The sequence below is a fragment of the Pan paniscus genome, chromosome 4, assembly GCF_029289425.2.
Source record: "Pan paniscus chromosome 4, NHGRI_mPanPan1-v2.0_pri, whole genome shotgun sequence".
Classification (NCBI taxonomy): Eukaryota; Metazoa; Chordata; class Mammalia; order Primates; family Hominidae; genus Pan; species Pan paniscus.
The window spans coordinates 13472813-13488019 of record NC_073253.2 but is presented as its reverse complement, the minus strand read 5'-3'; positions in this window follow the sequence as shown (position 1 = coordinate 13488019).

Genomic DNA, 15207 nt, shown 5'->3' with positions numbered 1-15207 from the left:
GATATTTTACTTTTTTTTTTTTTTTAACACAACCTTTATGGAAGTCCTACTGCTTGCTAAATTATTCCCCTCTTTCCTTCTCCAGATACATGTGGGGAATGACCTTTCCATGCCTGTGTGGTTTATTGGGATTATGTAAGTAATTTTGGTGACACATATCCTTCCAGAACTAGAATTTAATCTCTAATGCATGGTCATTCAGAAAAAAAAATATTGTTACAGGGCGACAAATTATATGGTGAAATTGTTGCTTGAATAAACTTGGAAGTCACATAATATGCGTAATAAACATGTTGCTTCAGCGGTAGAGTTTGGGAAGGAGAATGCCATTAGTTGTTTTTGCCACACCATTTGAGAAAGTACTAAAAGCAAGATAACAGAATTGACTGGTTTGAAATCAGGACTAAAGAAAATAGAGGGTACAGATATTCAGATACTTGTAGGTTTGGAAGAAGTAACTGTTTTTCTTTGTTGTTGTTGTTGTTGTTTTATCCGAAATAGAAAAAGACAAATAAATTATGTGAGTACCAAAATCAGATTAAACCTCTGCCTAGAGGCAAGAATCAAATTAAAAGTATGGCTTTCACATCCGTTGTTCATCTTTTTAATGGCTTAAGTGCAGATCTATTAATCCTTTTAGTTGGACAAAATAACTTAAAGGAAATACACCAGAGTATGGCCTCTCATGGATAGCTGATAAGCTCCAGGTACCAGCAATGATGTCCAGAGGAGAGTTTAAAGTCTTGGAAAGATCTATGTGTATAGCTATTGGAATGTGCTGTTGATTAGAATAACATAGATAAGACTAAGTTTTTGAGAAAGCTATGCTGGCAAAGAAAGAGGAAGTTAATTTAAGTCGTACTGCTTTGGACATTATGCAATCTTGAACCCCCATGTTTATATTGGAAGAGGACAATCTCAGGAAGCTTTTCAGTCCCAAAACAGATGTGGCGGCCATGAGGAAGTGCAACTCAGATCGCCACCTGCAGAAGCCTATGACCAAGGGCTTAGTCGCTGCCCTCGGAAATCGAGGCTGTGTATGTGCTGATGCCACCATCCCACAGGCTGCTCCCAGTTGTGCCTGAATATGCCAGGGATCCTAAGCCAGGCTCATTCCTGGGACAAGAGACCCCTTTTCTGGGTGACTTAACCCCCAGAACTCACAGATGTTTGTGCCAAAATTGTCTTAGCCTTGCTTTGCATTTTAAGAAACTTCAGCCCTCCCTTCCTTCCTTCCCTCTTTCCTTGCTTCCTTTTCTCTCTCCTCCTCTTGGGGTCAGACCTGCGTCATGATCTGAAGGTTCCCCAGCCTCCCTGAGTGCCTTTCCCATTTTTTTTTCTCACAGGCATTACTTTCTAAGAAATTTATTTCATGTTTAATACTCTCCTAGCATCTGCTTATCAGAGGACTCAATCCAGAGGGAATGCTCCCCAGTGCTCTCCAGTGCTCTCTTCAGAGATGACCTAAAAGGATGATGGAAAGTATAGGACTTCCAGAGGTTACAAACAATCGACTGAAGGTTTCCTCCTAAGGAGAAAGATTAGAGTATAATAATGAATATTCCTTTTCCCTTAGAAACTTCTGTCCAGACCCAGAAAGTTAACTGCTTAATATTTCATATTCTTTCTACTTTCTAAATAGAAACATGTATTGAAGATAGCCTGTTTCAAACCCACACTTTTTTACAGGGTGGATTGAGGACAAATACCTTGTCTTCAAGTGTACAATTAGCTCCTCTGCATCAACAGGAACTAATTCCAAACTGGAAGTATAGACTAATTCAGTCGGGGTCTAGTCAGAAGAAAAAAAAAAAATCGCAAAACACCCCAGTTATTTTAACTGAGAATTTAATATAAAACATCATTTATTGTAGGTATTAGGGAAATGAAAAGGCAATAAAACACAGAAACATCACATAGAGAGTATGTGATGCTTTCTTTTCTAAAGAAAGTTAATACCACTCCTAGAGTTTGGAAACTGTAGGAAAAGTTAGAATTATCTCAGAGCTGGGATTCGGCCTGGTAAATTTCAGACTGATACATTTCAGACTGGTGGATTTCAGACTGGTACATTCAGAGGAAGAGCTCTCTGGAGATGGAGTTGTGGGGTATGTAGGAAAGTGATGCTCCTGTTTGTGAAGGGGCAAAATGAGACTCTTTTGGGAGTGTTGAAAAACTACAGGTTGTAAGTTGCTCTTACTCAAATAGCTGCCCCTAGTGGACTGAAGAGTTATTACTGGAGTGAGTTTGGATCAAAGAGCAAGCATTGTGCATTTTATTTTTCTTCTTCCAGTCTCCTTATAGAACCCCCTAATAGCAAAATCTAGCAGGGACTCAGCTGTTAAAACAGTTTGCAGAATGTTGGTGTCATAAAAGGAAGTATGGGTGCTGGTTTTCTGTTTTGCTCAGGCCTTTGGCAATGGCAGGATGAACAAATGTGGACTTTGTACTTTGTACCAAGAATCTCCCTGTTCAATGACAGGAACATAAGTGGAATGACAAACAGTACAAGAAAGCCCATTTAGGCACAGCCTGAAGGCCAACGCTTTTGGAAATGCTTCCCATACAAAGAGAACTGTGTTGGAAAAATAGGAGTTGAAGCCGAATGGCCAAATTCTAATATCAGGAAGTGTACTATAGTTCAGCTGATTGAGAATGGCAAGAAAATCATAGTCTTTGTACCCAACGACGGTTGCTTGAACTTTATTGAGGAAAAGATGAATTTCTGGTTGCTGAATTGGTCAAAAAGGTCATACTGTTGTTGACATTCCTGTAGTCTGCTTTAATGTTGTCAGAGTAGCCAATGTCTCTTGGTCCTATACAAAAGCAAGAAGGAAAGACCAAGATCATAATTTTTTGTGGTAAAACCACAGTAGTAATACATTTTTATATGCCAAAAATTAAAATAAATTGGAATATAGAATGATGGGAATCAAGCTGAGAGATCATAGTTTAATAATGAGTATACTCCCTGATATAGACACCACCATGAATCACTCACAGATCTAAGCCTTTGCCCTCCATGATATGACTGGATGAACAATTATGTTGTCTCACTCAGGAAGTCTGTAAATGTATTTTGCTGGTGAATTGAAGAGTGAAACAAATATGTGTTGATCAGATAGGTAGACTATGCTGGTCTTTACGGTTATTTAAATGCACAGTTTTTTCTCTCACAGTTGTTGACTACAGGATTGGCCCAGTTTCTGACTTCTTGTGATTCATAAAGTAACAAATCAATTTCTGACCAATGAGTTGAGACTGGAGATGCTGTGCATGATGTCTGGGCTGCACATTTAATTTTGATCCAAGTTTCCAAGAGCACTCTCTCCATTATATAAAACTCTAGGAGTAATTCTGCAGAGATCTAAAAAATGATGGCGCTTCATTAGCTGATATGCTGAGGGACTGACCTGAGCAGTTATCAATGACTCACAAGAGCCATTAAGTACAAGAAACTAAGAATCCTTTGTTATGCTTAAGCCACTGAAATTTTGGGTTGTTTATTAATGCAGCATGCCTAGCCTATTCTGACTGATAATATCTCATGTTTATTTCAAAACTATATCTTACTGTTGTACTCTTCTTGTAGTCATGCAGCAGATTTACTATATCTTTTAATGTTTATTTTGAAAATTGTTTATTTCAGTGCTACTTCTTGTACAAAGAAGATTTGAGTTAGCTGATGAGGATGCAATGTACAAAGATTCTAGATGATGCTTTTGTACATGGACAAAATTGATTTGAGTTGCAGAGCTGTATGAATGTCAGAGGCATTCCACTCGCTTTGAATTCATGAGAAAATTATTATTTTTTATTTGGCCAGAAAGACACACTTTAAATAAAAGCTTAAAGAAATAGAAATGTGTACAATATTTATATTCAGAGTACAAATGCAATGGAACTGTTAGTGGTTGATTATTAATATGGTCTTAAAACCTTGTCAAAATCCAGAAGATTTAATACTATTAAGCATAAGCAACTGAATAATTCATCATTGAAAATGAACTAATTTTCTTTTTAAAATTTAAAGTACATACATTTAAAAGAAATGACTACGGTGATAGCTTCAAATCTGCATCCTAAAAACAGTACAGAGAGTAGAATAAAACCTTAATTTTAAGTGATCCCACAAAGTACCAAGTGGTCCTATGAGTCTCTGTTTTCATAATGTTATGCTGGGTATTTTCACAGCAAATATCATTGTAACCTTTAAAAAAGTCAGACTTTTAATTATTAGGATAAAATGGTAGACCTTACTTCATTATGTTACTTTGTATTTCTCAAGTCTCATAATCCATTTAAATAAGTGTAGAGACAGCCTTTGGGAATATATGTGAGGAAGAGAAGGCAGTGACTTTCAGGTAACAATGAAAATAATATTTGTTTTTAATTTGTGTTTAAATTGCCATCTCTAAGTACCCACAGTCAGCATTGGCAAAATTAAATAATTACTTAAATACCTTTATTCCACTCCTCCCCGCTCCAGCTCCCCTGAAGTTCAGCCAGATTGGACTCCCAGGTGTGAAAGTTTGAACATGATTCTATTTAAATGTCAGAGTTTCCAGAACACACTTCGCATGCCAAGCACATTTTCTTTAATCTAGTCTTAAGTTCTCTAAGGCAACTTGGATCATATCCAGCAAAAACTGAGAAACAAACCTGGATTGGTTAGAGGCAAGGATCTGACTGACTCTGCTTTTCTGCATTTCAGAATAAGGTACAATAATTATTTTGCCCAAGACCAGATTAGATAAAGGGACCATTCTAGGGAATTAAATGTGAGGTCACATCTCCCTAAAGTCGTGGTATTGTGCAGGTCTGAATAGGGGACCTCTTTCAGGGAAGTCTTCAGCAAAACGGTGAAGGCAAAATTTGCTTTCTGGTGCTTTATTTCCGTAGCTGTGAGAGTTAGAACTAAAGTTGCATGGTTACAGTTTGAAAAATATTGAGCTGGATTAACTTAAAATTAATGATTGATGACAATTAAGCAGAGAGCAGTATGTGGCAAAAGCCACTCTGTTAAAGGTGAGGATTAATTTACAAATGATGTTTCCATTTGTGGAGGACTATTAGAATTTTAGAAGCATTTTGAATAGATCTTTCCTTTGCAGAACACAGGAAGGAGATAATTATAACAATTTCATGACACAAGCTACTGAAACTCACAAAATTGTAAGTGGAAGCCTAGAAAAAAATTAAAAACCTGTCTTCTAACCTATAGACCACTGTCAGTCCCACTACACTATGCTCATGAGCTTCTAAATAACTGCCCCTTTATTAGGTCCATTGTATACTGTAGGCATGGAGATGAAATATGTTAGACTAAGAGTATTGCTATCAGTCACACATACACCAAGTACTCAGGGTACAAAATGTTTCTGTATTTGTTTCTACCAGAGTTATTTTCTATAGTGATACCTTTTTTTTGTCAGTGTTTTATCTCCTCATGTTGGATTTGCTAGATAACTTTCTCCCACTTTGCTTTACCCTCTGCCTCAGCTCCTGGCTTAAGAACGCATGCAGGTCTGGGCTCTCCACAATTCCTTCAGAGAGGCAGAAACTAGAGAAAAATATTTCTCCTTAAAGCTTAAATCTTTTGGTTAATCATATATATATTTTTTACTGTGGAGCATAGGCAATGATAATGATGGCCCTTCCAGTAGCATAAAAAGATAATATGATATTAAATTAGCAATAACTCTTTTTTTTTTTTTTTTAAGACACAGTCTTGCTCCAGCCCAGGCTGGAGTAGAGTGGCACAATCACAGCTCACTGCAGCCTTGGTCTCCCAGGCTCAAGTGATCCTCCTACCTCAGCCTCCCAAGTAGCTGGGAATGTAATAGCACATGCTATTACACCTGGCTATTTTTTTTTTTTAATTTTTTACATAAATAGGGTCTCTCTATGTTGCCCAGGCTGGTTTCAAAATTCTGAGCTGAAGCAGTCCTCCTGCCTTAGCCTCCCCAAGTGCTGGGATTACAGGCATGAGCCACCAAGCCTGGCCAACTCTCCTTTTTTTCTGTCTCAACAGTACCTTTTCTTATAAAGAAAGAAAGAGAAAATCGTGCCCTCCTATAACCACACTTCTGTTTATGTCTTACATCCTATTTCTGCCCATCTTTCCTCCCTCTCAAAAAGATTTACAATCGATTTGGTATTACTGTGTATGAAGCCAATAAAAGTAGTGTTGAATATTGTGACTTCATTCTAACGTGCACTTGATGGTAAGACGGAGATAGAGAGGAGATGAGATAAGTGCACTGCAAAACAAACAAACCAAATCTCTGCCACGTATCTAAAAGTCCCAGAGGTTAACGGTTGGCATTGTCATCTCCACAGAGAAGTAGAATACATTATAATCTCTGGTCTTACTGTCAGTATGTTTAAGCAGGAAAATGCATTATGGGTAATCACCTTGTGGCTGTGTAATACACATCAATGAGTAAAATAACCCTAAAGGAAATTGAGCGGTTATAAAATCAGAATAAACGCCCAGTACTTTGTCCAGTGATCTGAACATCAGGTCTGTGAACACGGAGAATGGCAGCGTACATAGTCTAAAGAGAATTGGAATAAAATTTGAACACTAACAGTATTAGCATTTTAGTCACAAATGATATGCAGAAAAGGCTGGTTTCAAAAGGTACACTTACGGGCTTTAGAGAGCTCCTACTGTGAGCCCCATTGGTAAGGTCTTCCTTTCAAATGCCATCCTAGCCTTTGACTGTCAACTTCGCTTTGACTCCGAGCCACATCAGACTGTAAAAGCATAAAGGTTAGCTTTCCATTGCAGGAGTGTGCAAAGGAAGTACAAGAGCAAAGTCGCAATCGTAAAAGGAAAGAACGCCAATATGTCATGGGATTGCAGAAACTTGAAGGCATGAAATTAATCAGAGAGCCCTTTTCTCCCTCTCATCCTTAAAGACTGCAACAAATAAGAGACAAAGGCAGGACTGCCCTTGCTTTCCCTTACTGCTTGCCCTGTGTGATCACTGCAGTCAGAATTCCTCAAATGCCACAGAGAAAAGGTTAAGGAGGCCTCTAAAAATGCAAAATAGCTCTCACCCTGGAGATATTCTATGGTGAAATGCTGGAAATCAAAGCATGAAGAAGTTAATATTAAAAAATATTTTCAGGAGAAGGCAAGAGAAAAATTGTTATTTTCTCTTTTTAATCAAGAGTACTATAATTCAGTTATAGAATTCTAAATTGCACTGTTTTGGGGATTTAGGGCTTGTTCTCTGAGCAATCAGTAGTATTGTGTCCGGAATTGGTGGGTTCTTGGTCTCACTGACTTCAAGAATGAAGCCGCGGACCCTCGCGGTGAGTGTTAAAGTTCTTAAAGGCAGTGTGTCCAGAGTTTGTTCCTTCTGATGTTCGGATGTGTTCCAAGTTTCTTCCTTCTGGTGGGTTCGTGGTCTTGCTGGCTTCACGAGTGAAGCTGCAGACCTTAGCAGTGAGTGTTACAGCTCTTAAGGTGGCACATCTGGAGTTGTTCGTTCCTCCCGTCTGGAGTTGTTCATTCCTGCCAGTGGGTTCGTGGTCTCACTGGCCTCAGGAGTGAAGCTGCAGACCTTCACAGTGACTGTTACAGCTCATAAAGGCAGTGTGGACCCAAAGAGTGAGCAGCAGCAAGATTTATTGCAAAGAGTGAAACAACAAAGCTTCCACACTGTGGAAGGGGACCTGAGCAGGTTGGCACTGCTGGCTCAGGCGGCCTGCTTTTATTCCCTTATCTGGCCCCACCCACATCCTGCTGATTGGTCTATTTTACAGAGAGCTGATTGGTCTGTTTTACAGAGAGCTGTTTGGTCTGTTTTGACAGGGTGCTGGTTGGTGCGTTTACAATCCCTGAGCTAGACACAAAAGTTCTCCAAGTCCGCACGGAGCGCTGATTGGTGCATTTACAAACCTTGAGCTAGACACAGAGTGCTGATTGGTGTATTTACAATCCCTTAGCTAGACATAAAGGTTCTCCAAGTCCCCACCAGATTAGCTAGATACAGGGTGCTGATTGATGCATTTACAAACCTTCAGCCAGACACAGAGTGCTGATTGGTGTATTTGCAATCCCTTAGCTAGACATAAAGGTTCTCCAAGTTGCCACTAGATTAGCTAGACACAGAGCACTGATTGGTGCATTTACAAACCTTGAGCTAGACACACAGTGCTGATTGGTGTATTTACAATCCCTTAGCTAGACATAAAGGTTCTCCAAGTCCCCGCTAGACTCAGGAGCCCAGCTGGCTTCACCTAGTGGATCCCACGCTGGGGCTGCAGGCGGAGCTGCCTGCCAGTCCTGTGCCGTGCGCCCACACTCCTCAGCCCTTGGGTGGTTGATGGGACCAGGCGCCTCAGAGCAGGGGGTGGCGCTTGTCGGGGAGGCTTGGGCTGCGCAGAAGCCCACGGCAGGGGGAGGCTTGGGCATGTCGGGCTGCAGGTCCTGAGCCCTGCCCCACAGGGAGGTAGCTGAGGCCCTGTGAGAATTTGAGCACAGCGGTGGCAGGCCGGCACTGCTGGGGGATCAGGCACACCCTCCGCAGCTGCTGGCCCGGGTGCTAAGTCCCTCACTGCCTGGGGCTGGGGGCGCCAGCTGGCCGCTCCAAGTGCGGGGCCCACTGAGCCCAGCCCACTCGGAACTCATGCTGGCCCAGCCCCGCTTCCTGCCCATGCCTCTCCCTCCACATCTCCCTGCAAGCAGAGGGAGCTGACTCCGGCCTCAGCCAGCCCAGAGAGGGGCTCCCACAGTGCAGCGGTGGGCTGAAGGGCTCCTCAAGCGCGGTCAGAGTGGGCGCCTAGGCCGAGGAGGTGCCGAGGGCTGCGAGGGCTGCCAGCACGCTGTCGCCTCTCAGTATGAGGTGGGATCTGGCAATGGCAGCTTGCTGCCTCACCTCTCATGCAGGCAAAGGATCAGTGATAAAGAATGACAATAGTAATAAAGCCTACGATTTTACAATACAGTCTTAAATAAATTTACCCTATATTAATACAGATGCTCTTTGACTTGTGATGGGGTTAAGTCCTGATAAACCTATCATAAATTTTATAAGTTAAAAAATGTGCTTAATACACCTAACCTACTGAACTTCATAGCTTAGCCTAGCTTACCTTTATGTTCAGAACACTTAAATCAGCCTGTCATTGGGCAAAAACATGTTACACAGAGCCTGCTTTATAATAAAATATTGAATATCTTATGTAATTTATTGAATACTATATTGAAAGTGAAAAGGGTTGAATGTATACTCTAAGGTTTCTACTGAATCTGAATTATGTACGCACCATTGTAAAGTTGACAGAACATCAGTTGAATCACCTTAATTTAGGTACATCTGTACTGCATTTTTTAACTGAGTCATCTTAAATTAAGCCAGATGACAAGTCAGCTTGATTTAAAAAATACATCAAAATAGACTTCTGATTAATAATGAATAGAGTTTGTAATTGTAAAATAATTAAAGTAGCTCGTATTTATTTTGTGTTTACTATGTCAAAATGCTCCAGGTTTTGTTTGTCTGAATTCTTTTTATATAGCCCTTCAAACTAATCAGGTTAGTCACTTTACTATCCTTATTTATAGAGATGATATTAATGCAGAGAAATCAAGTAACTTTCCCAAGTCACACAGATAGTGGAAAGACAGGATATGAATTCAGGCTAATGACTTCAGAGCCCAGCCTCCTGACCACTGTACTCAGGCAGCTTGTATATGAGATAATGTTTTAGAAATTACCTCCCGTGGACCAGATGCCCAGTGGATATAAAGTTCCTTTCACTTCAGAAGAACTTCGTGAAGTAAGCATTCTCATTAAATCTGTCAATTTGTAGATTTCCCCCACCAACATCTCTGAAAGTAAATACTAAGCTGAAAAACAAGTTGTAGGCAAATGTATGCAAAGTTAAATACAGATATAATTATTTATATTTTAGTAGGTTCTGTTGTTCATAAATATTAAATTTAGTGTGTTTTGAAAAATAAGGGAGCATAGGCCCTTTTTTGTCTCAGATGTTTTGATGTAGTTACTAAGACCTAGCCTTTGTGGCCAGTTACAGTCTCAAGTATGTAGTGGCCTGGAGAAAAAGACAACCTTCACTAGCACAGATACTGCTGATGAATCAAATAGGATAGAACTAAAGAATCATCAGAATCACCTAGGATACTCACTAAACTTCAAATTTCCTGGCTTCTACTCTCAGGCTCTGAGAGAAGAATATGCGGAAATTTTATTGCTAATTATTATTTGAGGCAGGGTCTTGCTCTGTCACGTAGGCTGGAGTGCAGTGGTACAATCATGGTTCACTGTAGCCTCCACCTCTCAGACTCAAGCCATCCTCCCACCTCACCTTGCTGAGTAGTGGGGAACACAGGTGCATGTCAACACACTTGGCTAATTTTTTGTATTTTTTGTAGAGATGGCTTTTCGCCATGTTGCCCAGGCTGGTATCAAACTCCTGAGCTCCAGCAATCTACCCATCTTGGCTTCCAAAAGTGCAAGAATGAAAGATGTGAGCCACTGTGCCCAGTTTCAAACATTAATTTTTCACAAAAATATTCAAATAATACAAACATATCTATTAATACATTTAAATAATACAAAATAAAATACATGTTTTAGCAGATGCACTCTGATAATAATGTTTGAGATTAATAATGAATAGAAAAATATGTAGTAATTCTCTGTCTCTGATTCAGACTCTCTAGTCCACTCCAGGACTTTCCCCCTTTGAAATGCTGACATGGATCTGAGTCTCATGGAAACTTCCACCCTGCAGGGGCTCTGTCGGGAACATGGCCACTGCTGGAAACTGGGCCAAGAGCAGGACAGAACTTTGCCCACGTTTGTGTGTCTAGGCAATAGAAGAGCTGCAGCTAGGAACAGTGATAAAAAATAAAACAAGTTATGTGGCGGTGTTATAAAAATTGTAAATCAACGAGGGAATGTAAATGCTATTATCATTATGGCTGTTATTGTTATGGTAAGTAACAATTTAGTAGAGGGAGGACATTTCCTCACAGTGTAAAGTCACATCAGATATTTATATTTTCTCTTTGTATGGCTCATTTCATGCAGCAATTTTTGAGTCATAAAAAGGGAAAAGCAGTCTTCATGATGATAATAGTAATAATGAGAAAAGCATCTGTATTACAACCAGAGATGTTATCAGAAGTCTTGCCACATCTGACTGCTGTTTAACTTACAATACCACTTACCATCCTGCTCCGGAAAGCTCCAAAAGTTATTCTCTGCTTTGTCAAGCTTACTTAGTAGGGCTGGGGTAAGGGAGAGGGGAGTTTAGACTTAGGGAAAGTGCATTCTATGGTATATCTTGGCATGGAGAGAGGAACAGAGTAATCATGGATCTAAATAGGAAGCAAAGAGTCAGAGAGTGGATTGGGCATTTAACAACCTGAGCGCAAAACTTAAAGTCCTTATATTGGTACCTAGTATATAGCCCTGTTCTTCCTGAGGCTCATGCTCAATTTTCTGTCTCTTTAATGTAAATTCTAACTTCTTAATGTTCCTTGTGTCAGTCTCTGTTATTTGCAAATGAGAAGGAACTACAGTTACAATCATGTAAAATGGAAATGCTTATTTTGAAGATAAGAGTTTTGGGTGGTGGGAAAAGACGCAGAGATAGAGGATGAGGTTGTAAGAAGGCATGCACGGTGGACTGAGTGCGTGAGGAACCCCAATATTTTTGCCTCTATGTTGTCCCTTCCATTGCCATGTAACTTTGCTTTTCTTCTCCCTAAGGGATAGAGAAATTTCCCATCTCTTGAATCTGGGTTGGCCCTGTAAAGTTTTTGCTGAGCAGCATATGGTTGAGGACACAGCAGGTTTCCAAGTGAAGGCCTCATGAGCCATCTTGTGCTTCCATTGCCATGAGAACATGCCAGAGCTAGCCTGCTAGAGGAGAGACCATGTGGAGCATAGCTGAGTTACCCAGCATCCAGCCAGACAGCATGTGTGCAAATCCAACCAAGATCAGCAGAACCACTCGCTGTAGTCACAGCTGCCTCCGTACACATGAGCAATAAGCAGTTATTGTTTAAGCCAGAGTTGTTTTATTTTATCGATTATGTATTATTATTGTGGCAATAGATAAGTGATGCAGGATGTGATAGATGGGGATTACAAAGAGGGTAGTAGTGAAAATATTTGCCTGCTTGGGGTGCAGTAGAGGAAGGTATAGATTTATTCTTGAAGAATTAATTGGATCACTCTTCTGGTATTAATATACACAATTAGTAGTTCAACAACATAGTAAAAGCAGATTATATCTAACTTTGATTTAGTATTCCTGGAGTTTCCATCTTAAAACCTTTCTTGCAGGAGATTACATAGTATCAGCTAATTATATCCATTGGGATTTATCACTTGCCCAGATTCTCACTTCATTATCAACAAAACATTTTCATTAGAAATTTTTATTCATTTTCTTAGTTACTTAGAAATAATCTCTTGGTTTTCATATTTATTAAATGCCTCCACCCCAATTTTTAAAAATATATCACTCAAGATCCCTACAGGAAAATGATTGAACATGAAAAATAGGATATTTTGAAGATGGCTTAATAAGTGGATCAATTACATAGATTTGGATGAGGTAAACCACAAGGGATTTATAGTAAGTCTTATATTAAGGAGTTAAAATGTCATACATTGCAAGTGAGAGCACAGTCAATCCTGTGGTAGTAGCCCAGGAGCTAGAGTGGCCCTTAAGTAGACTTAATAACAGAACTTAATATTAGAAATTATTAATATTAGAAATTCTGGGACTGTTGTCATTCTACACTGAAGGATCAACATGGCTGGTTCCTGCAACCTGAAAGGAGAAAGCCCTTTGCGGAGTCCCACAGTTAGAGAAGTGTGAGAATCAATATGCCAAGCTCATCCTCCTTTCTGCAAATTCCTTTATTGGCACCCAAACAGCCAAAGGCAATACATGGGAAAGGAACCATTGAGGTAGTTGATATAGACAATCTTCAGGAACCAAGGTGAAGAAAGATGGGTTAATCTGCACCACATCTGCCCGATGTAAGCATTACAGCACACATACCGTATGTGTTTTTACTAATTAACCTCTTTTCTAAGGGGCAAAACAGTGTTCCTGGAAGCCCTGAATACTCTTCTGCAGCGTATTGACTCATTAGGTTATAAATCATCACTGCCTAGATGTAAGATTATTAACATTACACATTGAGAAGCTCATATTATACATTTTGTTGTCAAAACCTTTCTTAGGTCCCTGAGAACCTCAGGAGCAACTGCTGCTGAGTAACCTGTCTAACATGGCAGCAACAGACATGCTGAAACCCTGGTATTGCACTGGCACTGAAGGAGACCAAGCAGCCACTTGGTGGTAGATTTGTTACATCAGGCTTCGTTCGTCCCAGAAGCAGCAGCCGTCAATCTTTACTAGAATCAACATGTATCCAGCTACCATTTTGCCTTTTCTATCTGCAGGGCTTCGGCTAGCACCACTGTCCATGGGTTCACAAGCTGATATTTTCACAGGCACAGTATTGTTTAATATTGTCTCACAGCAAGAGACCCGCTAAACTTTGAAGGAGGTATGGCAATGGGCACAGGCCTCCAGGATCTACTGGCCTTACTACTAGGTCTGAGAGCTACTGGAAATATACCATTTTGAAGGCATTGCTGAGGTGAAAGACTGGAGGGGTTACTCTGCAAGGATGGGGCGCTATTCTCCAAGATGAAGTATGCACCCTATAACAAAAGCTATTATCTCAAGCTGTGTCCATTAAAGGTGCAATTTATCAGTTTGAACATCAAAGTATAGAATTAGGACTTTCACAACTTGTCTCTCCCAGCCATTCACTTGGGGAATTTCTGCTTTCTGTTACCAGAATTTAGGCTCTGTGATCCAGGGGAGGAATGCTCAACCAGAAGACTTGGGGAGAGCACAATTGAACTGTAAGGTGTGGCTGCCACTGTGACATTTCCAAGGCCACATGGCAGGATAGTTGGTATTAATCATCAGGATGTGCAAGAGCTGCTATTATCCACTGGGTACAGGAGAGAACAAATCCTCTAGGCACAAGATGGTAATTTTTTTCTAGAAAGAGCTATGTAATATATATAGGCCATGCATTGTGGGTCACAGCTATAGCTGTAGAAGATTCATGATTATGTTCTAATATAACTTTATTTACAAAAATCACAGGATTTGGCTGTGGAACCCAGTGTAATTACCTCTGCTCTAGGACATTTCTTCAAGCTTCAATTTCTTGATAAATAAACAAATGCAGCCACCCAAGCCTTGAGAAAGAGGCTTATAACCCTCAGGAATGAGGGCTGGGTTACCCCAATACATAATTCTCACAGACCAAGCATGGTGCTAGCTAAGATTATGGGGAACCCTGAGTGGGATATATGAGGGGGTGAGAAGATAATCACTAGTGGACTCCTGGCTGGTTACAGTGATAGAGACTACAGTGTGTACTATTAAATTTTTTTCTCTTTTGTTTCTCCAAGAAACAAGGAAAGCTAGAATGCTGTAGGGTTTTTTTTTTTTTCCCAGATGAGTTGGGTTTGCTACATGATGTGACAGAAGAAATGGACTGTAGCAGACGCCTCTTCTGGACAGAGACTCTCATTCCCCCAGCACCCAAGATGGTTGGCTGCTGGTGACCTGCTGCTGAATTATGTGGGAATTGCCCTTGGCCAAAGAGAGCTCCTTTATACAAGATTACACATCCTCTTCAATAACAGGGTAATGTGCTTGAGGGGAAGAGTTCAAAGACCAATACCCTTGTTACATTTTGGCGTAACTCTGAAGGGCCTCTCTATCTCCAGAGCTACTATAGGATTGACTGAGTTCTCATGTGCAATTTATGATATTTTAATGGCTTCTGACCAATTATTCTTTCTGTGCTCCCTTACAAGTGTTGCTCCCGAGAGTCTTTCACAGTACAGCTCATACAAGCCTGTCTGCTCAGAACCTCATACTTAATGGAGCAGATTTAAGACTGGAATGAAAGTTGAAATGTATTTTAGAGGAGATGGCAATACTCCTAGATTTTGAAACTGAATCACTGAGACTTTTATAATGTCCCCACACATGGACATAGGAAGCTCAGTAAGAAGTTCGTATTTCGAAATGATGAATTTGTTTTTCTAACCAGCCATTCAGCAGTTTATATTCAGTGGGCATTTTAAAGCTGGAATTCTTAATACG